Source organism: Symsagittifera roscoffensis, chromosome 3 (genome assembly GCF_963678635.1).
Source record: "Symsagittifera roscoffensis chromosome 3, txSymRosc1.1, whole genome shotgun sequence".
NCBI classification, from domain to species: domain Eukaryota; kingdom Metazoa; phylum Xenacoelomorpha; order Acoela; family Convolutidae; genus Symsagittifera; species Symsagittifera roscoffensis.
Genome location: NC_087064.1, coordinates 67,916,965 through 67,943,623, shown reverse-complemented (window position 1 = coordinate 67,943,623; position 26,659 = coordinate 67,916,965). Strand labels below are relative to the sequence as shown.

Sequence of the window (26,659 nt, the reverse complement as noted above, 5' to 3'; positions counted from 1 at the left end):
TCTATGAACCAAATCTCTGCCAAGATTCGTGAGTTGCCTTCGCAGAATTATGTTTGTCTTTTTGACCTCTAGCAGATATTATAGGGCTTTCTATTACTGCTTATGAGATAAGATATAAATCACGACTTAATAAACTGTCTGGTCTATGGATTAATTTTATCCTGGATTTTTTAAATTATCAAGAAATTAGTATCATAAAACGAACACGAAAACTTCAAGCTCAACTGATTCAAAAATTATTAGTTTTTATTGTTTATTGAAGAATGATGTGGTCATAAAATTTTATAGTGGTGGAAAATTATTGTCATAAAACCCTATTAAGTCGAACATTGTAAAAAAAACAACTGAAAGATTCTTTTTTTCAGAAATGTTGAGAGTACTTGAGTACTGTAAAACCTTGTCAAGAAAACTTGTCAAGACTCGTCTCTAAATTTTCTGTTTAACAGCATTATTAGCATAGATGTGTTGTTGGAAGCCATAAGCTGAAAAATTTGTCAAATCAGGTAATTTTCGAAAAGTTGGACGACCTAAAAAGGAAAAAAGTAGACAATGAGGTCAAAAAAATCCTATATTTGCCGTTTAAACTGTGAAAAAACAGCAATCTTTTCAAAAAAAGTGCTAATCCGATAACTCTTAAAGCAAGCATGAAAAAAGGGAGAACCAGTTTGCTAATTTGGAGACCCAATCGAAAAAAGAATTACTTTAAGCTACACGTATACAAAATGATTCACTGGTTCAAAAATAATGCTTTTATTCAACGTATTTCTTTAAAGTGTCATAGGCCTAAGTTTCAGACAACGTAAAGCACTGGATCTTTTGAAAAACTTATGCTTAATTCCAACTACCAAAATTCTGCAAATTAGGCAAGAAGGATTAGTTTTTTGGAGCAATACTTAGCACTTCATTCGTATAACCTTGAACAGGATAGCTGCTGATCTTCCTCAATTTGAAGTTATATGATAAATCCTCTGATAATGTTTATAATTATTAATCTTTTCGCAAAGTTGTGCACAAATATTGTTCTTGGTTCCCGGGTTGACAAAAAAGCTGTTGGCCGACATAAAAGAAAGTTCCATTGAGGTCAAAAAAATTCTAGATTTATCCCTATGCACTTCCAACAAACAGCAATTTTTTCAAAAAAGAAGCTAAATCGGAAATTCTGAAAGCAAGCATAAAAAACGAATATTTATTCTGCTAACTTCCAGACCCAATTGAAAAAAAAAGATATATTTGAAACTTCTTGCGCACAAATTGATCCACTTGTTTGAAAATTTTTTTAATCAATTTTTTTTGAAGTGTCATTTGTCTGAGTTTCAGTCAACGAGATGCACTGGATGTTTTGAAAAAATTTTTCTTATTTTTCGAACTACGAAGATTTGAATTTTTTCCAAGATTTTGCGAAATAAGCAGAATGGATTAATTTTTTTTGCAGCAATATCGAACACTTCATTTGTAAAAATTTAACCAAAATAGCGTCTTTTTTAGTAAATTTGATAAAAAGTTGATAAAACCTGATATTACCAGAAAAAAACCTCTAAATTTATAACTACCTATTATTCTTGTTTGAAAATCCTGCACAATTACTGTTCTTGGTTCCCCGGGTTGGCAAAAAAGGAGGTTGAACGACTTAAAAGAAAGGTAATCAATAAGGTCTTAAATACCCAAGCATTTCCGTTGTTCACTGTGGAAAACAGCAACCTTTAAAAATAGAAGCTAATTCGATAACTCTTCAAGCAAGACTGGAAAACGGAGAATAGTTTTGCTAACTTCGAGAACCAATCGAATGAAAAAGAATTACTTGAAACTACACGTACACAGAACGAGTCACTAGTTTGAAACGGATGCTTTTCACTAATGTTTTTCTTTAAAAACTTGAAAAGTTTCAAATTTGAATTAACTCAAATTTCAAATTAATTTCAAATTTGAATAATGCAAAAATTATTTCGAAAAATTAGTTTTTTTCCAACTACTAAGAACGGACCAATTTTTTCCGAGATGCTGCGATTTAGAAGAATGATTAGTTTATTTTTGAAGCAAAAACGCGCACTTCACTTGTAATTTTACCCAAGATAGCGGCTGATCTTTTTAAATTTAAAATTTTTTGAGAAATCTGCAAAAACTTATAATAACTAAAAATCTTGTCGCAAAATTTGCACAGTGATTGTTTTTGGTTCTCCGGGTTGACAAAAATGCGGTTGGACAGTTTAAAAGCAGGGTAGACAATAAGGTCTTAAAAACCCAAAAATTTTCCTTGTGCACTGTGGAAAACAGCACTCTTTAAAAAAGAAGCTACTTCGATAACTCTTCAAGCAAGAACACGGAAAACGGAGAAAAGTTCTGCAAACTTCGAGAATCAATCGAAAAAAAACTTGAAATTACACGCACACAAATTAATTCACTGATTCAAAACTGATGCTTTTAACTAATGTATTTTTTAAAGTGCCATGAGTTTGAGTTTTGAGTCAACGTAATGCGCTGTAACTTTTTTCCAATTACTAAGATTCGACTATATTATTTCCAAGGTTCTGCAAAATAGGTAGAAAGAGTTTCATTTTTCAGAAGCAAAATGGGCACTTCAATCGGATAACCTTGCCCAAGATAGCAGCTGATCTTTCTAATTTTAAAATTATATGATAAACCCTCTAAAATTGTTAAAAACTAAGAATCTTGTAACAAAACTCTGCACAATGATTTTCCGTCGTTCCCCGAGTTGACAAAAGTTGCGGTTGGAAAATATATAAAAATGGACAATGAGATCAAACAAATACTCGAATAACGTCTATGCACTGCAGAAAAACAGCAATTTTTTCAAAAAAGGAGTTCAATCGATAATTCTCGAAGCAAGCATGAAAAACGGAGAATAGTTATGCTAACTTCCGGACCCATTCGAAAAAAAACTAATTGAAACTACATGCCACAAAATAATCCACTGGCTTAAAATTTTTGTTTTAAACAATTTGTTTCCTTGAAGTGTCATGAGTCTGAGTTTCAGTCAACGTAGTGCACTGGATCTTTTGAAAAGTATATGTTTTTTTTCTTTTTACCACGGTTTAATGAAATTTTCTGCAAAACTTTGCAAATTGGGCAGAAAACCTGAGACCTTTGAAGCAAATTAGAAAACTGTATGCGTGAGAGATTACTCAAGATAGCGGCTAATCTTTTTTTAAATTTATGATTATATATTAATAACTGAAAACCTTGTCGCAAATTTTTGCACAATAATCGTCTAGGTTCCCCGGTTGATACAACATGCGGTTGGACGACCTATAAAAAAGAAGACAATGAGGTCGAAAAAATACTCGAATAACGTCTATGCACTGCAGAAAAACAGCAATTTTTTCAAAAAAGGAGTTCAATCGATAATTCTCGAAGCAAGCATGAAAAACGGAGAATAGTTATGCTAACTTCCGGACCCATTCGAAAAAAAACTAATTGAAACTACATGCCACAAAATGATCCACTGGCTTAAGATTTTTGTTTTAAGCAATTTGTTTCCTTGAAGTGTCATGAGTCTGAGTTTCAGTCAACGTAGTGCACTGGATCTTTTGAAAAGTATATGTTTTTTTTTCTTTTTACCACGGTTTAATGAAATTTTCTGCAAAACTTTGCAAATTGGGCAGAAAACCTGAGACCTTTGAAGCAAACTAGAAAACTGTATGCGTGAGAGATTACTCAAGATAGCCGCTAATCTTTTTTTAAATTTATGATTATATATTAATAACTGAAAACCTTGTCGCAAATTTTTGCACAATAATCGTCTAGGTTCCCCGGTTGATACAACATGCGGTTGGACGACCTATAAAAAAGAAGACAATGAGGTCGAAAAAATACTAGAATAACCTCTACGCTCTGCAGACAAACAGCAATTATTTCAAGAAAAGAAGCTAATTCGATATTTCTTAAGGCAAGCATGATAAACAGAGAACAAATTTGCTAACTTCGAGATCCAATAAAAAAAGAAATATTTGAAATTAAATTAACACAAAACGAATTACTGGTTTGAAATTGATGCTTTTAATCAATGTATTTCTTTAAAGTGTGATGAATTTAAGCTTTGATTCAACGTAATGTACTGGATCTTTTGAAAAAATTAATTTTTTTTTCCAAACACCAAGATTCGAATAACTTTTTTTCCAAGATTTTCCAAATTAGACAAAAAGGATTAACTTGTTTTCGAAGCAAAAATAGGCACTTCACTTGTATAACTTTGTCCAAAATGGCAGATGATCTTTCTTAATTTCATATTATATGACATATCCCCTATATTTTTTAATAACTGAAAATCTTGTCAAAAAATTCTGTACATTGATTGTTCCTGGCTCCCGGAGTTGACGCAAAAAGCGGTTGGACGACCTATAAAAGAGGAACCTTGAAGTCGAACAAACACTAAAATAAACTTTAAGCACTGCAGAAAAATAGCATTTTTTTTTTAAAAAAGAAGCTAATTCGATATTTCTTAAGTCAAGCATGAAAAACAGAGAAGAATTTTGTTAGTTTTGAGAACCAAAAAAAAAGAAATATTTGAAATTAAATAAACACAAAAAGATTTACTGGTTTAAAATTGATGCTTTTAATCAATGTATTTCTTTAAATTGTCATGAATTTAAGTTTTGAGTCAACGTAATGTACTGGATTTTTCGAAAAAATTAACTTTTTTTCCAAATACCAAGATTCGAATAACTTTTTTTCCAAGATTTTCCAAATTAGACAAAAAGGATTAACTTGTTTTCGAAGCAAAAATAGGCACTTCACTTGTATAACCTTGTCCAAAATGGCAGATGATCTTTCTTAATTTCATATTATATGACATATCCCCTAAATTTTTTAATAACTGAAAATCTTGTCAAAAAATTCTGTACATTGATTGTTCCTGGCTCCCGGAGTTGACGCAAAAAGCGGTTGGACGACCTATAAAATAGGAACCTTGAAGTCGAACAAACACTAAAATAAACTTTAAGCACTGCAGAAAAATAGCATTTTTTTTTTAAAAAGAAGCTAATTCGATATTTCTTAAGTCAAGCATGAAAAACAGAGAAGAATTTTGTTAGTTTTGAGAACCAAAAAAAAAGAAATATTTGAAATTAAATAAACACAAAAAGATTTACTGGTTTAAAATTGATGCTTTTAATCAATGTATTTCTTTAAATTGTCATGAATTTAAGTTTTGAGTCAACGTAATGTACTGGATTTTTCGAAAAAATTAACTTTTTTTCCAAATACCAAATTTCGAATAACTTTTTTTCCAAGATTTTCCAAATTAGACAAAAAGGATTAACTTGTTTTCGAAGCAAAAAATAAGGCACTTCATCTGTATAACCTTGTCCAAAATAGCAGATGATCTTTCTTATTTTAACATTATATGATATATCCTCTAAAATTTATAATAATTGAAAATCTTGTCGAAAATTTTTTCAACAAAAGAAGCTAATTCGATATTTCTTAAGGCAAGCATGATAAACAGACAATAATTTTGCTAACTTCGAGAACCAACAACAGAAAAAAATATTTGAAACTACTTGACACAAAACAAATTACTGGTTCAAAACTGATGCTTTTAATCAATACATTTCTCTAAAGTGCCATGAGTTTGATATTTGAGTCAACGTGATGCACTGGATCTTTTGAAAAATTTATTTTTTTTTCCAACCACCAAGATTTGACGATTTTTTTCCAAGATTCTGCAAATTAAGCAAAAAAGACTAACTTGTTTTCGAAGAAACAAAGGGAACTTCAACCGTATAACCTTGCACAAGATAGCGGATGATCTTTCTGAATTTCACATTATATAATATATCCTCTAAAATTCAGAATAACTAAAAATCTTGTCGAAAAATTCATCACAATGATTGTTCTTGGCTCCCCGGGTTGACACCAAATGCGGTTGGAAGACCTATAAAAAATGAACATTCAGGTCAAACAAAAAAATATCCCCTTTGCAATGCAAAAAAAACAGCAATCATTTCAAAAAAAGAAGCTCATTCGATATTTCTACGGGCAAGCATAAAAATCAGAGAATAATTTTGCAAACTTGGAGATCCTAAAAAAATTATTTGAAACTAAACAAACACAAATAGAGTTATTGGTTTGAAATTGATGCTTTTAATCAAATTATTTCTTTAAAATGTCATGACTTTAAATTTTGTTTCAACGTAATGCACTGGAACGTTTGAAAAATTTTTTTTTCCAACTACCAAGATTCGACGATTTTTTTCCAGGATTCTGCAAATTAGGCAAAAAAAGATTAACTTGTTTTCGAATCTTGGCTCCCCGGTTGATACAACATGCGGTTGGACGACCTATAAAAGAGAAGACAATGAGGTCGAAAAAATACTAGAATAACCTCTACGCTCTGCAGACAAACAGCAATTATTTCAAGAAAAGAAGCTAATTCGATATTTCTTAAGGCAAGCATGATAAACAGAGAACAAATTTGCTAACTTCGAGATCCAATAAAAAAAGAAATATTTGAAATTAAATTAACACAAAACGAATTACTGGTTTGAAATTGATGCTTTTAATCAATGTATTTCTTTAAAGTGTGATGAATTTAAGCTTTGATTCAACGTAATGTACTGGATCTTTTGAAAAAATTAATTTTTTTTTCCAAACACCAAGATTCGACGAACTTTTTTTTCCAAGATTTTCCAAATTAGACAAAATGGATTAACTTGTTTTCGAAGCAAAAATAGGCACTTCACTTGTATAACCTTGTCCAAAATAGCAGATGATCTTTCTTAATTTAATATTATATGACATATCCTCTAAATTTTTTAATAACTGAAAATCTTGTCAAAAATTTCTGTACATTGATTGTTCCTGGCTCCCCGAGTTGACGCAAAAAGCGGTTGAACGACCTATAAAAGAGGAACCTTGAAGTCGAACAAACACTAGAATAAACTTTAAGCACTGCAGAAAAATAGCAATTTTTTCAAAAAAAGAAGCTAATTCGATATTTCTTAAGTCAAGCATGAAAAACAGAGAAGAATTTTGTTAGTTTTGAGAACCAACAACAGAAAGAAATATTTGAAACTACTTGACACAAAACAAATTACTGGTTCAAAACTGATGCTTTTAATCAATACATTTCTCTAAAGTGCCATGAGTTTGATATTTGAGTCAACGTGATGCACTGGATCTTTTGAAAAATTTATTTTTTTTCCAACCACCAAGATTTGACGATTTTTTTTCCAAGATTCTGCAAATTAGGCAAAAAAGACTAACTTGTTTTCGAAGAAACAAAGGGAACTTCAATCGTATAACATTGCACAAGATAGCGGATGATCTTTCTGAATTTAACATTATATAATATATCCTCTAAAATTCAGAATAACTAAAAATCTTGTCGAAAAATTCATCACAATGATTGTTCTTGGCTCCCCGGGTTGACACCAAATGCGGTTGGAAGACCTATAAAAAATGAACATTCAGGTCAAACAAAAAAATATTCTCTTTGCAATGCAAAAAAAACAGCAATCATTTCAAAAAAAGAAGCTCATTCGATATTTCTACGGGCAAGCATAAAAATCAGAGAATAATTTTGCAAACTTGGAGATCCTAAAAAAAATTATTTGAAACTAAACAAACACAAACAGAGTTATTGGTTTGAAATTGATGCTTTTAATCAAATTATTTCTTTAAAATGTCATGACTTTAAATTTTGTTTCAACGTAATGCACTGGAACGTTTGAAAAATTTAGTTTTTTTCCAACTACCAAGATTCGACGATTTTTTTGCAGGATTCTGCAAATTAGGCAAAAAAAGATTAACCTGTTTTCGAATCTTGGCTCCCCGGTTGATACAACACGCGGTTGGACGACCTATAAAAAAGAAGACAATGAGGTCGAAAAAATACTAGAATAACCTCTACGCTCTGCAGACAAACAGCAATTATTTCAAGAAAAGAAGCTAATTCGATATTTCTTAAGGCAAGCATGATAAACAGAGAACAAATTTGCAAACTTCGAGATCCAATAAAAAAAGAAATATTTGAAATTAAATTAACACAAAACGAATTACTGGTTTGAAATTGATGCTTTTAATCAATGTATTTCTTTAAAGTGTGATGAATTTCAGCTTTTATTCAACGTAATGTACTGGATCTTTTGAAAAAATTAATTTTTTTTTCCAAACACCAAGATTCGACAAACTTTTTTTTCCAAGATTTTCCAAATTAGACAAAATGGATTAACTTGTTTTTGAAGCAAAAATAGGCACTTCACTTGTATAACCTTGTCCAAAATAGCAGATGATCTTTCTTAATTTAAGTTTATATGACATTTCCTCTAAATTTTTTAATAACTGAAAATCTTGTCAAAAATTTCTGTACATTGATTGTTCCTGGCTCCCCGAGTTGACGCAAAAAGCGGTTGGACGACCTATAAAAGAGGAACCTTGAAGTCAAACAAACACTAGAATAAACTTTAAGCACTGCAGAAAAATAGCAATTTTTTAAAAAAAAGAAGCTAATTCGATATTTCTTAAGTCAAGCATGAAAAACAGAGAAGAATTTTGTTAGTTTTGAGAACCAAAAAAAAAGAAATATTTGAAATTAAATAAACACAAAAAGATTTACTGGTTTAAAATTGATGCTTTTAATCAATGTATTTCTTTAAATTGTCATGAATTTAAGTTTTGAGTCAACGTAACGCACTGGATTTTTCGAAAAAATTAACTTTTTTCCAAATACCAAGATTCGAATAACTTTTTTTCCATGATTTTCCAAATTAGACAAAAAGGATTAACTTGTTTTCGAAGCAAAAAATAAGGCACTTCATCTGTATAACGTTGTCCAAAATAGCAGATGATCTTTCTTATTTTAATATTATATGATATATCCTCTAAAAGTTATAATAATTGAAAATCTTGTCGAAAAATTTTTTCAACAAAAGAAGCTAATTCGATATTTCTTAAGGCAAGCATGATAAACAGAGAATAATTTTGCTAACTTCGAGAACCAACAACAGAAAGAAATATTTGAAACTACTTGACACAAAACAAATTACTGGTTCAAAACTGATGCTTTTAATCAATACATTTCTCTAAAGTGCCATGAGTTTGATATTTGAGTCAACGTGATGCACTGGATCTTTTGAAAAATTTATTTTTTTCCAACCACCAAGATTTGACAATTTTTTTCCAAGATTCTGCAAATTAGGCAAAAAAGACTAACTTGTTTTCGAAGAAACAAAGGGAACTTCAATCGTATAACCTTGCAAAAGATAGCGGATGATCTTTCTGAATTTAACATTATGTAATATATCCTCTAAAATTCAGAATAACTAAAAATCTTGTCGAAAAATTCATCACAATGATTGTTCTTGGCTCCCCGGGTTGACACCAAATGCGGTTGGAAGACCTATAAAAAAATGAACATTCAGGTCAAACAAAAAAAATATCCTCTTTGCAATGCAAAAAAACAGCAATCATTTCAATCAAAAAAAGAAGCTCATTCGATATTTCTACGGGCAAGCATAAAAAATAATTTTGCAAACTTGGAGATCCTAAAAAAAATTATTTGTAACTAAACAAACACAAACAGAGTTATTGGTTTGAAATTATTGCTTTTAATCAAATTATTTTGTTTCAACTTTAAATTTTGTTTCAACGTAATGCACTGGAACGTTTGAAAAATTTATTTTTTTCCAACTACCAAGATTCGACAATTTTTTCCAGGATTCTGCAAATTAGGCAAAAAAAGATTAACTTGTTTTCGAAGAAACAAAAGGAACTTCATTCGTATAACCTCGCCCAAGATAACAGATGATCTTTCTAAATTTAACATTATTTGATTTATCCTCTAAAATTTATAATAACTAAAAATCTTGTCGAAAAATTCTGAACAATGATTGTTCTTGGCTCCCCGGGTTGTCGCAAAATGCGGTTGGACGACATATAAGAAAGGGAACACTGAAGTCGAACAAATACTAGAATAACCTCTAGGCACTGCAGAAAAACAGCAATCTTTAAAAAAAAAAAAGAAGCTAATTCGTTATTTCTGAAGGCAAGCATAAAAAACAGAGAAAATTTTTGCTAACATGGAGATCCAAAAAAAACTTGACACTACACGCACACAAGTTCAAAATTGATGCTTTTAACCAATGTATTTCTCTAAAGAGCCACGAGTTTGAGTTTTGTGTCACCGTAATGCTCTGTTACTTTTTTCCATTTACTAAGATTCGACTATATTATTTCCAAGATTCTGCAAAATAGGAAGAAAGAAATAAAATTTTCAGAACCAAAATGGGCGCTTCATTCATATGACCTTGCCCGAGATAGCGGCTGATCTTTCTAATTGCAAAATTATATGATATATACTCTAAAATTTTTAAAAACTAAGAATCTTGTAACAAAAGTCTGCACAATAATTTTCCGTCGTTCCCCGAGTTGACAAAACTTGCGGTCGGAAAACAAATAAAAAAGGACAATGAAATCAAACAAATACTCGAATAACCTCTATGCACTGCAAAAAACAGCAACCTTTTCAAAAAAAAGGGAGCTAAATCGATAATTCTCGAAGCAAGCATGAAAAACGAAGAATAGTTATCCTAACTTCCGGAACCATTCGAAAAAAAGAACAATTCGAAAGTACATGCCACGAAATGATTCAGTGGTTTAAAACTTTTGTTTTGATCAATTTGTTTCCTTGAAGTGTCATGAGTCTCAGTCAACATAATGCACTGGATCTTTTGAAAAGTATATGTTTTATTCTAACTACCAAGGTTTAATGAAAATTTCTGCAAAACTTTGCGAATTGGGAGGCAAGCCTGAGACTTTTGAAGCAAATTGGAAAACTGTATGCGTGAAACATTACTCAAGATAGTGGCTGATCTTTTTTCAAAATTTATTATGATATAATAATTTCGCTGAAGTTTTCAATAACTGAAAATCTTATCGCAAATTTTTGCACAATGATCGTCTTGGTTCCCCGGTTGACACAAACGCGGTTGCACGACCTAAAAAAAATTAGACAATGAGGTTGAAAAAATGCTAGAATAACCTCTATCCACTGCAGACAAACAGCAATTAATTCAACATAAGAAGCTATTTCGATTTTTCTAAAGGCAAGCATGAAAAACAGAGAAGAATTTTGTTAGTTTTGAGAACCAAAAAAAAAAAGAAACATTTGAAATTGAATAAACACAAAAAGATTTACTGGTTTGAAATTGATGCTTTTAATCAATGTATTTCTTTAAATTGTCATGAATTTAAGTTTTGAGTCAACGTAATGTACTGGATTTTTTGCAAAAATTAACTTTTTTTTTCCAAATACCAAGATTCGAAAAACTTTTTTTCCAAGATTTTCCAAATTAGACAAAAAGGATTAACTTGTTTTCGAAGCAAAAAATAAGGCACTTCATCTGTATAACCTTGTCCAAAATAGCAGATGATCTTTCTTATTTTAATATTATATGATATATCCTCTAAAATTTATAATAACTGAAAATCTTGTCGAAAAATTTTTTCAACAAAAGAAGCTAATTCGATATTTCTTAAGGCAAGCATGATAAACAGAGAAAAATTTTGTAAGTTCGAGAACCAACAACAGAAAGAAATATTTAAAACTACTTGATACAAAACAAATTATTGGTTCAAAACTGATGCTTTTAATCAATATATTTCTCTAAAGTGTCATGCGTTTGATATTTGAGTCAACGTAATGCACTGGATCTTTTGCAAAATTTGTTTTATTTCCAACTACCAAGATTCGACAATTTATTTCCGAGATTCTCCCTCTTATGAAACTGTGTGCTATGCTTTGTTCCCTTGTATGAAAATACAAAAAACTTTGATTTGAAATTTCGTGTTCCATTAAGGCCGGAATTGGAAAACACAGTAAACAAGGATTTTATGTAATAAGAAAACGCAAAAAAATTGCGTTTATAATTATAGCTATGTAAGTTAAGGTTAAGTTTTTCACACAGAATTATACAACAAAAACGTAATTTTTTGTTTATAGCTGGAAAACTTTTTCTTTGAAACTTTCGGTGGTTGAAAAAGAAGCCTGTTTTTTTTACAAATTCATATTTTCCAAATGAGAGAAAAAAGATTAAATTGTTTTCGAAGCAAAAATAGGCACTTCATCTGTATAAACTTGTCCAAGGTAGTGGATGATCTTTATAAATTTAATATTATATGATATATCCTCTAAAATTTGTAACAACTGAAAATCTTGTCGAAAAATTCTGCACATTGATTATTCTTGGCTCCCCGGGTTAACGCAAAATGCGGTTGGACGACCTATAAAAAAGTGGACATTGAGGTCGAATAAAAACTAGAAAAACCCCTAGGCAATTCAGAAAAACAGCAATCTTCAAAAAAAAGCTAATTCGATATTTCTTAAGGCAAGCATAAAAAACAGAGAAAAAAATTTTTTTTGCTAACATGGAGATCCAAAAAAAAAATACTTGAACCTACACGCACACAAAATGACTCACTGGTTCGAAACTGATGCTTTTAGCCAATGTATTTCTCTAAAGTGTCTTGAGTTTGAATTTGGAATCAACGCATTGTACTGGATCTTTTGAGAAACTTAATTTTTTTTCCAACTACCAAGATTCGACAATTTTTTTTCCAAGATTTTGCGATTTAGGCAAAAAGAATTAACTTTTTTTTCGAAGCAAAACCGAGAACTTCATTTGCATAACCTTGTACAAGATAGCGGCTGATGATTCTAAAATTAATATTAATGATAAATCCTCTAAAACTCAATAAAAACTAGAAAAACTTTGTCGAAAGAATATGTACAATGATTGTTCTTGGCTTCCCGCGTTGACACAAAGTGCGATTAGACGACCGATAAAAAAGTGAACATTGAAGTCGAATAAATATTAGAATAACTTCTAGCCAATGCAGAAAAACAGCAATCTTTTGAAAAAAAAGAAGCTAATTCGATATTTTTAGGGCAAGCTTGAAAAACGGAGAAAATTTTTGCTAACTTCGAGAACCAAAAAAAGAAAGAAAAATTTGAAACTACTTGACACAAAATGAATTAATGGTTCGAAACTGATGCTTTCAATCAATGTTTTTCTCTAAAGTGTCATGAGTTTGATATTTGAGTCAACGTAATGCACTGGATCTTTTGAAAAAATTAACTTTTTTTCCAACTACCAAGGTTCGACGAACATTTTTCCAAATTTTGCGGATTAGGCAAAGAGGTTAGCTTGTTTTCAAAACTTTACCCAAGATAGCGGTTGATCCATTTGTTTTTAACATTATACGATAAAACCTCTAAAACTCATAATTACTATTAATCTTATCGCAAAACTCTGCACAATGGTTGTTCTTGGTTCCCCTGTTTGAAAAAGACGCCTATGGTACTACTTTATACATCGAATTGATTGCTTTCCATAGGATTTCATTCAATTTCAGGAACTAAAAAGTTGTACGAAAAGAACAAAATAAGCATTTTTTCATAGTATGAATTTTTAAAATCAGCAACTTTTCCTCATTCTGTAATTATTAACAAGCTTTTGACCATATTTTATATCGAAATTTTTATGAAAATACGAAAAGCAATTTTTGTACTATGAAAATTAATGATATGATTTTTACAATATCTTATGAAATTGTGTGCTATGCTTTCTTCCCATGAATGAAAATACAAAAAACTTTGATTTGAAATTTCGTGTTCCATTAAGGCCGTAATTGGAAAACACAGTAAACAAGGATTTTATGTAATAAGAAAAAGCAAAAAAATTGCTTTTATAATTATAGCTATGTAAATTAAGGTTAACCTTTTAACACAGATTTATACAACAAAAACGTAACTTTTTGTTTATAGCTGGAAAACTTTTACTTTGAAACTTTCGGTGGTTGAAAAAGAGGCCTGTTTTTTTACAAATTTATATTTTCCAAATGAGAGAAAAAAGATTACATTGTTTTCGAAACAAAAATAGGCACTTCATCTGTATAAGTTGTCCAAGGTATAAACATTGAAATCGAATGAATATTAGAATAACCTCCAGGCAATGCAGAAAAACAGCAATTATTTCAACAAAAGAAGCTAATTTGATGTTTTTTAAGACAAGCATGACAAACAGAGAAAAATTTTGCTAGCTTCGAGAACCAATAAAAGAAAGAAATATTTGAAACTACTTGACACAATACAAATTCCTGGTTCAAAACTGATGCTTTGAATCAATATATTTCTCTAAAGTGTCATAAGTTTGATATTTGAGTCAACGTAATGCACTGGATCTTTTGCAAAATTTATTTTTTTCCAACTACCAAGATTCGACGATTTTTTTCCGAGATTTTCCAAATGAAAGAAAAAGGATTAACTTGTTTTTGAAGCAAAAATAGGCACTTCATCTGTATAACCTTGTCCAAGGTAGCGGGTGATCTTTCTAAATTTATTATTTTTAAAAATATTCTCTAAAACTTGTCATAACTGAAAATCTTGTCGAAAAATTCTGCACATTGATTATTCTTGGCTAACCGAGTTGACGCAAAATGCGGTTGGACGACCTATAAAAAAGTGGACATTGAGGTCGAATAAATACTTGAATAACCTCTAGGCAATGCAGAAAAACAGCAATCTTCAAAAAAGGCTGATTCGATATTTCTTAAGGCAAGCATAAAAAACAGAGAAAATTTTTGCTAACATGGGGATCCAAAAAAAATACTTGAACCTACACGCACACAAAAAGACTCACTGGTTTAAAACTGATGCTTTTAACCAATGTATTTCTCTAAAGTGTCATGAGTTTGAATTTGGAATCAACGCATTGTACTGGATCTTTTGAAAAACTTAATTTTTTTTCCAACTACCAAGATTCGACGATTTTTTTCCAAAATTTTGCGATGTAGGCACAAAAGAGTAACTTTTTTTTCAAAGCAAAACCGAGAACGTCATTCGTATAACCTTGTCCAATATAGCGGTTGATCTTTTTAAAATTAAAATTAATGATAAATCCTCTAAAATTCAAAAAAAACTAGAAAAATATTGTCGAAAAAATATGTACAATGATTGTTCTTGGCTTCCCGCGTTGACACAAAGTGCGATTAGACGACCGATAAAAAGTGAACATTGAAATCGAATGAATATTAGAATAACCTTCAGTCAATGGAGAAAAACAGCAATCTTTTGAAAAAAAGAAGCTAATTCGATATTTTTAGGGCAAGCTTGAAAAACGGAGAAAATTTTTGCTAACTTAGAGAACCAACAAAAGAAAGAAAATTTTGAAAAAACTTGACAAAATGAGTTAATGGTTCAAAACTGATGCTTTCAATCAACGTATTTCTCTAAAGTGTCATGAGTTTGATATTTGAGTCAACGTAATGCACTGGATCTTTTGAAAAATTAACTTTTTTTCCAACTACCAAGTCTCGACGAACATTTTTCCAAAGTTTTGCGGATTAGGCAAAAAGGTTAACTTGTTTTCGAAACTTTATCCAATATAGCGGCTGATCCTTTTGTTTTTAAAATTATACGATAAAACCTCTAAAACTCATAATAACTATTAATCTTATCGCAAAACTCTGCACAATGGTTGTTCTTGGTTCCCCTGGTTGAAAAAGACGCCTATGGTACTACTTTATACATCGAATTGATTGCTTTCCATAGGATTTCATTCAATTTCAGGAACTAAAAATTTGTACGAAAAGAACAAAATAAGCATTTTTTTATAGTATGAATTTTTAAAATCAGCAACTTTTCCTCATTCTGTAATTATTAACAAGCTTTTGACCATATTTTATATCGAAATTTTTATGAAGATACTAAAAGCATTTTTGTACTATGAAATTTAATGATATGTTTTTCTCCATCTTATGAAATTGTGTGCTATGCTTTCTTCCGATGAATTAAAATACAAAAAACTTTGATTTGAAATTTCGTGTTCCATTAAGGCCGGAATTGGAAAACACAGTAAACAAGGATTATATGTAATAAAAAAACGCAAAGAAATTGCTTTTATAATAATAGCTATGTAAGTTAAGGTTAACCTTTTAACACAGAATTATACAATAAAAACTTAACTTTTTGTTCATAGCTGGAAAACTTTTACTTTGAAACTTTAGGTTGTTGAAAAAGAGGCCTGTTTTTTACAAATTTGTATTTTCCAAATGAGAGAAAAAAGATTAACTTGTTTTCGAAGCAAAAATAGGCACTTCATCTGTATAAACGTGTCAAAGGTAGCGGATGATCTTTCTAAATTTATTATTATATGATATATCCTCTAAAATTTCTAATAACTGAAAATCTTGTCGGAAAATTGTGCACATTGATTATTCTTGGCTCCCGGGTTGACGCAAAATGCGGTTGGACGACCTATGAAAAAATGCACATTGAGGTCATATAAATACTAGAATAACCTCCAGACAATGCAGAAAAACAGAAATCTTCAAAAAAGCTAATTCGATATTTCTTAAGGCAATTATGAAAAACTGAGAAAGTTTTTGCTAACATGGAGATCCAAAAAAAATAATTGAACCTAAACGCACACAAAATGACTCACTGGTTCAAAATCGATGCTTTTAACCAATGTTTTTCTCTTAAGTGTCATGAGTTTGAATTTGGAATCAACGCATTGTACTGGATCTTTTGAAAAACTTAATTTTTTTTCCAACTACCAAGATTCGACAATTTTTTTCCAAAATTTTGCGATGTAGGCAAAAAGGATTAACTTTTTTTTCAAAGCAAAACCGGGAACTTCATTTGTATAAGCTTGTCCAAGATAGCGGCTGATCTTTCTAAAATTAATATTAATGATAAATCCTCTAAAACTCAAAAAAACTAGAAAAACTTTGTCGAAAGAGTATGTACAATGATTGTTCTTGGCTTCCCGCGTTGACACAAAGTGCGATTAGACGACCGATAAAAAAGTGAACATTGAAGTCGAATAAATATTAGAATAACTTCTAGCCAAGGTAGAAAAACAGCAATCTTTTGAAAAAAAGAAGCTAATTCGATATTTTTAGGGCAAGCTTGAAAAACGGAGAAAACTTTTGGTAACTTCGAGAAGCAAAAAAAGAAAGAAAAATTGGAAACTACTTGAAACAAAATGAATTAATGGTTCGAAACTGATGCTTTCAATCAATGTTTTTCTCTAAAGTGTCATGAGTTTGATATTTGAGTCAACGTAATGCACTGGATCTTTTGAAAAAATTAACTTTTTTTCCAACTACCAAGGTTCGACGACAATTTTTCCAAATTTTGCGGATTAGGCAAATAGGTTAACTTGATTTCGAAATTTTACCAAACATAGCGGCTGATCTTTTTAATTTTAACATTATACGATAAAACCTCTAAAACTCATTATAACTATTAATCTTATCGCAAAACTCTGAACAATGGTTGTTCTTGGTTCCCCTGGTTGAAAAAGACGCCTATCGTACTATTTTTTATACATCGAAACGATTGCTTTACATAGGATTTCATTCAATTTTCATGGACTAAAAAATTGTACGAAAAGAACAAAATAAGCATTTTTTCATAGTATGAGTTTTTATAATCAGCAACTTTTCCTCATTCTGTAATTATTAACAAGCTTTTGACCATATTTTATATCGATTTTTTTATGAAAATACTAAAAGCATTTTTTGTACTATGAAATTTAATGATATGTTTTTCTCCATCTTATGAAATTGTGTGCTATGCTTTCTTCCCATGAATGAAAATACAAAAAACTTTGATTTGAAATTTCGTGTTCCATTAAGGCCGTAATTGGAAAACACAGTAAACAAGGATTTTATGTAATGAGAAAACGCAAAAAAATTGCTTTTATAATTATAGCTATGTAAATTAAGGTTAACCTTTTAACACAGATTTATACAACAAAAACGTAACTTTTTGTTTATAGCTGGAAAACTTTTACTTTGAAACTTTCGGTGGTTGAAAAAGAGGCCTGTTTTTTTACAAATTTGTATTTTCCAAATGAGAGAAAAAAGATTAATTTGTTTTCGAAGCAAAAATAGGCACTTCATCTCTATAAACGTGTCCAAGGTAGCGGATGATTTTCTAAATTTATTATTATATGTTATATCCTCTAAAATTTCTAATAACTGAAAATCTTGTCGGAAAATTGTGCACATTGATTATTCTTGGCTCCCCGGGTTGACGCAAAATGCGGTTGGACGACCTATGAAAAAATGCACATTGATGTCGAATAAATACTAGAATAACCTCCAGGCAATGCAGAAAAACAGAAATCTTCAAAAAAAAGCTAATTCGATATTTCTTAAGGCAAGTATAAAAAACTGAGAAAGTTTTTGCTAACATGGAGATCCAAAAAAAAATACTTGAACCTAAACGCACACAAAATGACTCACTGGTTTGAAACTGATGCTTTTAACCAATGTTTTTCTCTAAAGTGTCATGAGTTTGAATTTGGAGTCAACGCATTGTACTGGATCTTTTGAAAAACTTAATTTTTTTTCCAACTACCAAGATTCGACAATTTTTTTCCAAGATTTTGCGATGTAGGCAAAAATGATTAAGTTTTTTTTCGAAGCAAAACCGAGAACTTCATTTGTATAACCTTGTCCAAGATAGCGGCTGATCTTTCTAAAATTAATATTAATGATAAATCCTCTAAAACTCAAAAAAAAACTAGAAAAACTTTGTCGAAAGAATATGTACAATGATTGTTCTTGGCTTCCCGCGTTGACACAAAGTGCGATTAGACGACCGATAAAAAAGTGAACATTGAAGTCGAATAAATATTAGAATAACTTCTAGCCAAGGTAGAAAAACATCAATCTTTTGAAAAAAAGAAGCTAATTGGATATTTTTAGGGCAAGCTTGAAAAACGGAGAAAACTTTTGGTAACTTCGAGAAGCAAAAAAAAGAAAGAAAAATTGGAAACTACTTGAAACAAAAAGAATTAATGGTTCGAAACTGATGCTTTCAATCAATGTTTTTCTCTAAAGTGTCATGAGTTTGATATTTGAGTCAACGTAATGCACTGGATCTTTTGAAAAAATTAACTTTTTTTCCAACTACCAAGGTTCGACGACAATTTTTCCAAATTTTGCGGATTAGGCAAATAGGTTAACTTGATTTCGAAATTTTACCAAACATAGCGGCTGATCTTTTTAATTTTAACATTATACGATAAAACCTCTAAAACTCATTATAACTATTAATCTTATCGCAAAACTCTGAACAATGGTTGTTCTTGGTTCCCCTGGTTGAAAAAGACGCCTATCGTACTATTTTTTATACATCGAAACGATTGCTTTACATAGGATTTCATTCAATTTTCATGGACTGAAAAATTGTACGAAAAGAACAAAATAAGCATTTTTTCATAGTATGAGTTTTTATAATCAGCAACTTTTCCTCATTCTGTAATTATTAACAAGCTTTTGACCATATTTTATATCGATTTTTTTATGAAAATACTAAAAGCATTTTTTGTACTATGAAATTTAATGATATGTTTTTCTCCATCTTATGAAATTGTGTGCTATGCTTTCTTCCCATGAATGAAAATACAAAAGACTTTGATTTGAAATTTCGTGTTCCATTAAGGCCGTAATTGGAAAACACAGTAAACAAGGATTTTATGTAATGAGAAAACGCAAAAAAATTGCTTTTATAATTATAGCTATGTAAATTAAGGTTAACCTTTTAACACAGATTTATACAACAAAAACGTAACTTTTTGTTTATAGCTGGAAAACTTTTACTTTGAAACTTTCGGTGGTTGAAAAAGAGGCCTGTTTTTTTACAAATTTGTATTTTCCAAATGAGAGAAAAAAGATTAATTTGTTTTCGAAGCAAAAATAGGCACTTCATCTCTATAAACGTGTCCAAGGTAGCGGATGATTTTCTAAATTTATTATTATATGTTATATCCTCTAAAATTTCTAATAACTGAAAATCTTGTCGGAAAATTGTGCACATTGATTATTCTTGGCTCCCCGGGTTGACGCAAAATGCGGTTGGACGACCTATGAAAAAATGCACATTGATGTCGAATAAATACTAGAATAACCTCCAGGCAATGCAGAAAAACAGAAATCTTCAAAAAAAAGCTAATTCGATATTTCTTAAGGCAAGTATAAAAAACTGAGAAAGTTTTTGCTAACATGGAGATCCAAAAAAAAAAATACTTGAACCTAAACGCACACAAAATGACTCACTGGTTTGAAACTGATGCTTTTAACCAATGTTTTTCTCTAAAGTGTCATGAGTTTGAATTTGGAGTCAACGCATTGTACTGGATCTTTTGAAAAACTTAATTTTTTTTCCAACTACCAAGATTCGACAATTTTTTTCCAAGATTTTGCGATGTAGGTAAAAATGATTAAGTTTTTTTTCGAAGCAAAACCGAGAACTTCATTTGTATAACCTTGTCCAAGATAGCGGCTGATCTTTCTAAAATTAATATTAATGATAAATCCTCTAAAACTCAAAAAAAAACTAGAAAAACTTTGTCGAAAGAATATGTACAATGATTGTTCTTGGCTTCCCGCGTTGACACAAAGTGCGATTAGACGACCGATAAAAAAGTGAACATTGAAGTCGAATAAATATAAGAATAACTTCTAGCCAATGCAGAAAAACAGCAATCTTTTGAAAAGAAGAAGCTAATTCGATATTTTTAGGGCAAGCTTGAAAAACGGAGAAAATTTTTGCTAACTTCGAGAACCAAAAAAAGAAAGAAAAATTTGAAACTACTTGACACAAAATGAATTAATGGTTCGAAACTGATGCTTTCAATCAATGTTTTTCTCTAAAGTGTCATGAGTTTGATATTTGAGTCAACGTAATGCACTGGATCTTTTGAAAAAATAAACTTTTTTCCCAACTACCAAGGTTCGACGAACATTTTTCCAAATTTTGCGGATTAGGCAAATAGGTTAACTGGTTTTCGAAATTTTACCCAAGATAGCGGCTGATCTTTTTAATTTTAACATTATACGATAAAACCTCTAAAACTCATTATAACTATTAATCTTATCGCAAAACTCTGCACAATGGTTGTTCTTGGTTCCCCTGGTTGAAAAAGACGCCTATCGCACTATTTTTTATACATCGAAACGATTGCTTTACATAAGATTTCATTCAATTTCATGGACTAAAAAGTTGTACGAAAAGAACAAAATAAGCATTTTTTCATAGTATGAGTTTTTATAATCAGCAACTTTTCCTCATTCTGTAATTATTAACAAGCCTTTGATCATATTTTATATCGAAATTTTTATGAAAATACTAAAAGCAATTTTTGTACTATGAAATTTAATGATATGCTTTTTTACAATATCTTATGAAATTGTGTGCTATGCTTTCTTCCCATGAATGAAAATATAAAAAACTTTGAATTGAAATTTCGTGTTCCAGTAAGGCCGGAATTGGAAAACACAGTAAACAAGGATTTTATGTAATAAGAAAACGCAAAAAAAATTGCTTTTATAATTATAGCTATGAAAGATAAGGTTAACCTTTTCACACAGAATTATACAACAAAAACGTAACTTTTTGTTTATAGCTGGAAAACTTTTACTTTGAAATTTTCGGTGATGAAAAAGAGGCCTGTTTTTTTTACAAATTTACATTTTTTTTAGCTTACAAAAACAAAAAATAAACTTTTTTGTTCATAAAAAAAGCTTGCTTCTGCTTTTTGGATTTTTGCAATAAAAAGGATTAAAAAGTTTTTACCTCAAGTTTGTAATGTTTCTATAGAAAAAATGCATATCATATAAAATTCATATATTTATGAAATTTAGTTATTTAGCTAGTTATACTCGCGCCAAAGGAAAATTTTTGATTTTGTCCAGCAAAAAATGGATCTCGTAAAATTGTACCAAAAGGAAAACAATGGCAACCAGAATTGAGGGAGGTGGGGGGGGGGTGTGCTAGGGTCGGTCGCTTATCTCGGCCATAACCCAGCCTCCCCCTCTTGGCACGGTACTGCTCTCAGCTAAATGCTCGAAAATGACGCGGTTATTCCGTACAATTTTATGTTTATTTTCAAATCAATTTCCGGATCTTGTTATTTATTCTCCCTGCGGTACCTAGAGAAAATTACCCCGCGTAAGAACAATAACTCTGCGAGTTTAAACACATCAGAAATTTGCACCTCAAAACAAATTATTCCCTATTTGCAATATTCCCTATTTGCAATTATTCCCTATTTGCAAATTATTCCCTATTAAAAAAATCGCAGTTTCCTTTTTGCTGAAGTTTTTTTTGCTGAACTTTTCAGTTCAGAATCCCAAACCGGGCTATAATTTGTTGGGACGGGTTGTCATGTCCTACTAATTTGTCTGCTGCAGGCATTGTAAATATATAGGACTGTTGTGTTGCTTTGTTTGTTTTTTTGTTGGCGCTGTTTTTATTTCCCTATTTCCTCTTTAGCTCGTTAATATTGCTTCCTGTTCCAGTTCAGTCGGTGCGCTACTACCCATTGCCCCTAAATACTTATGTAGCCCATTTCTGCTGTTGTTTGTTTTTTCTTTTTGTTTGTTTTTTGCTTGCCTGTTCGCAGTTTGGCTTCCTTTTTGTTTACCATTTTCCTCAATCGTCAAGATCTACATACACCTGATAAGTCGATATGTGGTAATAAACACAGGTACGCGTTGCACGTGGTGGGTATGCGGGTGGTTTCTTAACTGTGAACACACTCATACTATACCACTGAGCAAAAATGGGTTTCACTTCGCTTTGAGTGGTGCAAACGCGCCATTAAATTGATAAAAAACAGCGTGGGCTTTTAAAAAAATAACAGAAGTGACAAAAGGTATAACCATTTAACCTTTCAACCTTTCAATACTTTTAATATAGCCTCTTTATGCGTGTCTGGTTAACTTAGCCCCGCTACATGATCGATCGCGTCAAGACGAATATACTTGTAGGGTTATGTTGGGGGTAATCTCATTTTATAGAAATTTCGAATAACAGAAAAGTTCCTATCAATTAAAACAAATAGATTGTCGCAATCTCGAAATAAAACGGGTTTGTTTTAAGTTATAGATTGCTCGGTTTTGAATGGCTAGATTAGCATTCTGCTGTTCGGTCTTTCTGCCAAGAGGTATCGACTTTTTTTACCCTTAACACTGAGGCCATGTGAACGATTTTTTTTCTGAGTGAAAGCAATGAAACGAAATGGACATGTTGTAAAATGTATTATGCAAAATGGAGTAAGGCAAGAAAAGGGGAAGCGATCGGTTGTTACAGAAATGGGCCAACATATGTTTCCGTTATGCGTATAATAATGGCTAGGCGCCAGCATTTCAAGTCTTTGATTGCCCCATAAGAAACTCATTAGCAATGAAAATACTGGCGCAAAATGTAAAACTTTTTTACTTCGGGGATTTCCTTTTTGGGTTTTGAACTCCATAACGGCAATTCAGCTTCCTGCATTATCAACGAAGTTTTTTTATAAGCTAGTGAAGATTGGAATTTCTTCCGCTCGATAAAGTAAATATTTTTGCTTTGAACTAAATCAAAGAAACCAAAGAAGAGAAAAGTTTCGATCTGTACAACATTTTCAGTATGACTGTATGATATATCGGATTTCAAACTTTAGAATGAAAATTTTATTTCAAAGGACGGGTCTCGCTTCTATACTTCAAAGAATATTCTCTGAATTTTGCAGATCACTTGATTCCATCACAATATCATCCAAGTGATTGAGGAAAATTGAAATAAAGCTAAAAGACAGTTGGACAAGAGTCAATGAACAAAATTAAAAAAATACTGACTTTTTGAAAAAAATCTCAAATTTCGATTTTAGAACAAAAAATGGCCTTAAAGCTCTAGAAAACTGGCCTTAAAGCTCTAGAAAACTGGCCTTAAAGCTCTACAAAAAATGACCTTGAAGATTTTGAGCATCTAGAAAAATTTTATGATAGGCAACTTTTTCATAGAACTCACCCAATTTGAGAAAACTGGATCAATATATAATTTTTTATTCCTCTGGAAAACAGAAGCTTAAAATCCGTTTTCAAAACTAGCAGTCGATTACGCTTTTCGTAACTTTTACACTTTTGCTGTTCGATAGTGAAGTTTGCCTTCCTTTTAACAAAAAAAATTAAATAAATTTTTAAAAGAACAAGAGTGCTCGTATCAGGGCGAAGCAGTAATGTGTATTATGGAGCAGTAATAACATTTAAAAAATTAAATGTACTAAAATAAAATAAAAAAAAATTTTAAATTTGAAATTTTTTTATGAAAATCATCCCCCCACACGCAATTTAAAGTAGAAAAAGATAGAGTTAGCTCCTTGTAACAAATCAATTATGGCAAATAAGCTTCTTTCAACCAATTTGGAACGATTTTAATACGGATTAACTCTCCGCTTACGCGTTAATAGCGCGAAATATATCGCGCGTTAATTGTCCCAAATTGGCCAAAATGGCAATCTTTAAACCCCCATAACTTTACGAAAAATGATCACAGGTGAAATATCTTTTCAAATTTGAGCTCAGGACAACAATACCTTTTGAATGATTTTTAAAAAATTCCGTCAAAAATGGCTAGTTAAAAAGTCGAAATTTGTCTGAAGAAAAAAAAAACCCACCCCGAGCACCAATATCCCGTTACTTTCGTATCAAAAGTCGGAACAATAAACCTTCAAACAGCGAAAATTCTGTTTTGAACATGAATAAATTTTAAGACTTTTTCCGCAAAACCGCAGAACCATCACAACTTATAAAAGAGTTTGAACTACGTTTATCAACATTTAATTAACAATTTAAACACGATTGCAAATTTTTTTAAAAAGGTGGCAGTTGCATTTTGCAAACACGAATAATGAACAGCAAAGCTGAACTAATTGAAACAAAAAAACGCAAAAAGTAAGTCCGAAAAGATAATCAGACGAAAAAAATTTGTAACAGCAGAAAATGGAGCCAACTATCAGTCAATTTATATGCAGGCAGCAACACTAACCTAATTAACTGTTACTGATTCAAACTAATTTTGAGCATGTTTTTACTTGTAAAAAACAGGCAGCAGTGAATGCACTCTAAATAAGTATATTGAGACTAGTTCGCATTGCTATTTGATAGAGAAATTTCTGAAAGAATACATCTATTTTTCACGCTATCTATTTATCAGATATGTCAGATATGTTAATGCAACTGCTTAGGTCAACACTGATCCTACTATTACTCTCATTTTTAAGCTCTGAATCGACCCTATCAAATACTGGTAACACGATTAGTGTTTGAGATCGAAATAATTCTGTTCTGAGGGCTAGTTATAAGAATTGACCAGTTAAAAATAAATACTTCACAATCTTTTTCGAAGATATATAAAGCGAGAAGCAATGAAAAAAAAAATCGAACAGGTCGTAAGTTAAAGCCATTGCTTGCTAGAAAAACTGAGTACAAAATAAAACTAAAACAAAACTGTGTGATTAAGATTGAGAAAAAATATTCCTTGTGTCAAAATTATTTCATCTAAACTGAAAAACTTTGAAAAATTTTGCTATTGGAACCTAAAATCTTCAAGGATTCCAATAAACGTCGTACAAAACGTCTGTGATTTTAGAACTAGAAACCAAAAACCTCAAAAATACTCCTTGTTTTTTGCAGAGTTTTTTTGCATAAAACTTTCATGTAATTGGAGTAGAAAACTTGCAGACTATTAACGTGTGAAATGCAATCAATTGTAAAATCTTAATATACATGCTGTGAATTTTTGTTTTTCAAATTTTACGTCTCAAGCCAATTTGCTTTAAGATTGATTTTGCGACTTAAATATTAGAAAAAAAAAACGACTCTGGCTAGTGGTCTTGAAGTGAATTTTTTTCCAAAGGGAAAACATTTTATTGAAAAACTGAACGAGTGGAAGGTAAATCCAAAAAGTTTCACGAATTGAACAAAAATTGTTTAATTTTTTGCAAATTGACATTGCAAAACTGAAAAAAAAATGGTAATTGAAAATTAATTTCTAATCAAGTTTGAAAATATCAATAATGCAAAAACTAAAGATATTTCATGGGAAAGCTTTCTTCTAAGGTGCAAGTAAACATTAAAAAATCCTGCTGATTGGTTGTATCAGACAACAAGGAAAGTTAAGTTTCTGCATTCATTTGCAGGGCGAATGCTACTATTCAAAATGATAATGTTTCCTGAAAAATTAGCAAGTGGGCAAAAAAAGACAAACGATGAGCGAAATATGAGTATATAAATCAGCAGAACAAATAACTTTAAAATTAGACGTCAAAACTCAGAAGGTCATATAGCATAAATTGAAATACTATACGTAAATTTTCATGTCAAACATTAAATTTTCGAAATATCTCTCTGAAAGAACAAAATGAAATCAAAAACTCAACTTGCGTAGTTTCAATTAACTGGAAAACTCTTTAGAGGCGCTGATACAATTGTAAGCATATCTGGATATTTTGATAGAGAGCCAAAGCGGAGCATCGTATCGCTTGCGATGCAAAAATACATGTCACTGGTGATAACATGCAAAACTTTTGGTAAAAACTGCGTAAGCACAATGCAGTCACTATTTTGTAGAAACTGCGAAGTATTTCTACCATTTTGTAATAAAATGCCATAAAAAACTGCGAAGTTTTTTCTTCCTCAAAAATAGCAGAAAGTGGGCATGCTGAAAAGGAACATATATTACAAGAAGACCTCAAATCTCAGATCAATACTCAAAGAAAAACGATCCGTGAAATGTGAAATCATTTAAAATAGTGATTTCAAACTATTTGAAACAACTTGAAAGCTACAATGCACTTAAAAGCTC

General features: G+C 30.9%; 1 protein-coding gene across 1 annotated transcript in view; it reads right to left on the bottom strand.

Moving 5' to 3' along the window:
- LOC134841797 (uncharacterized) overlaps positions 1 to 26,659 on the bottom strand; it is a 105,494-nt gene that overhangs the window by 74,949 nt on the left and 3,886 nt on the right. The window lies entirely within an intron of this gene.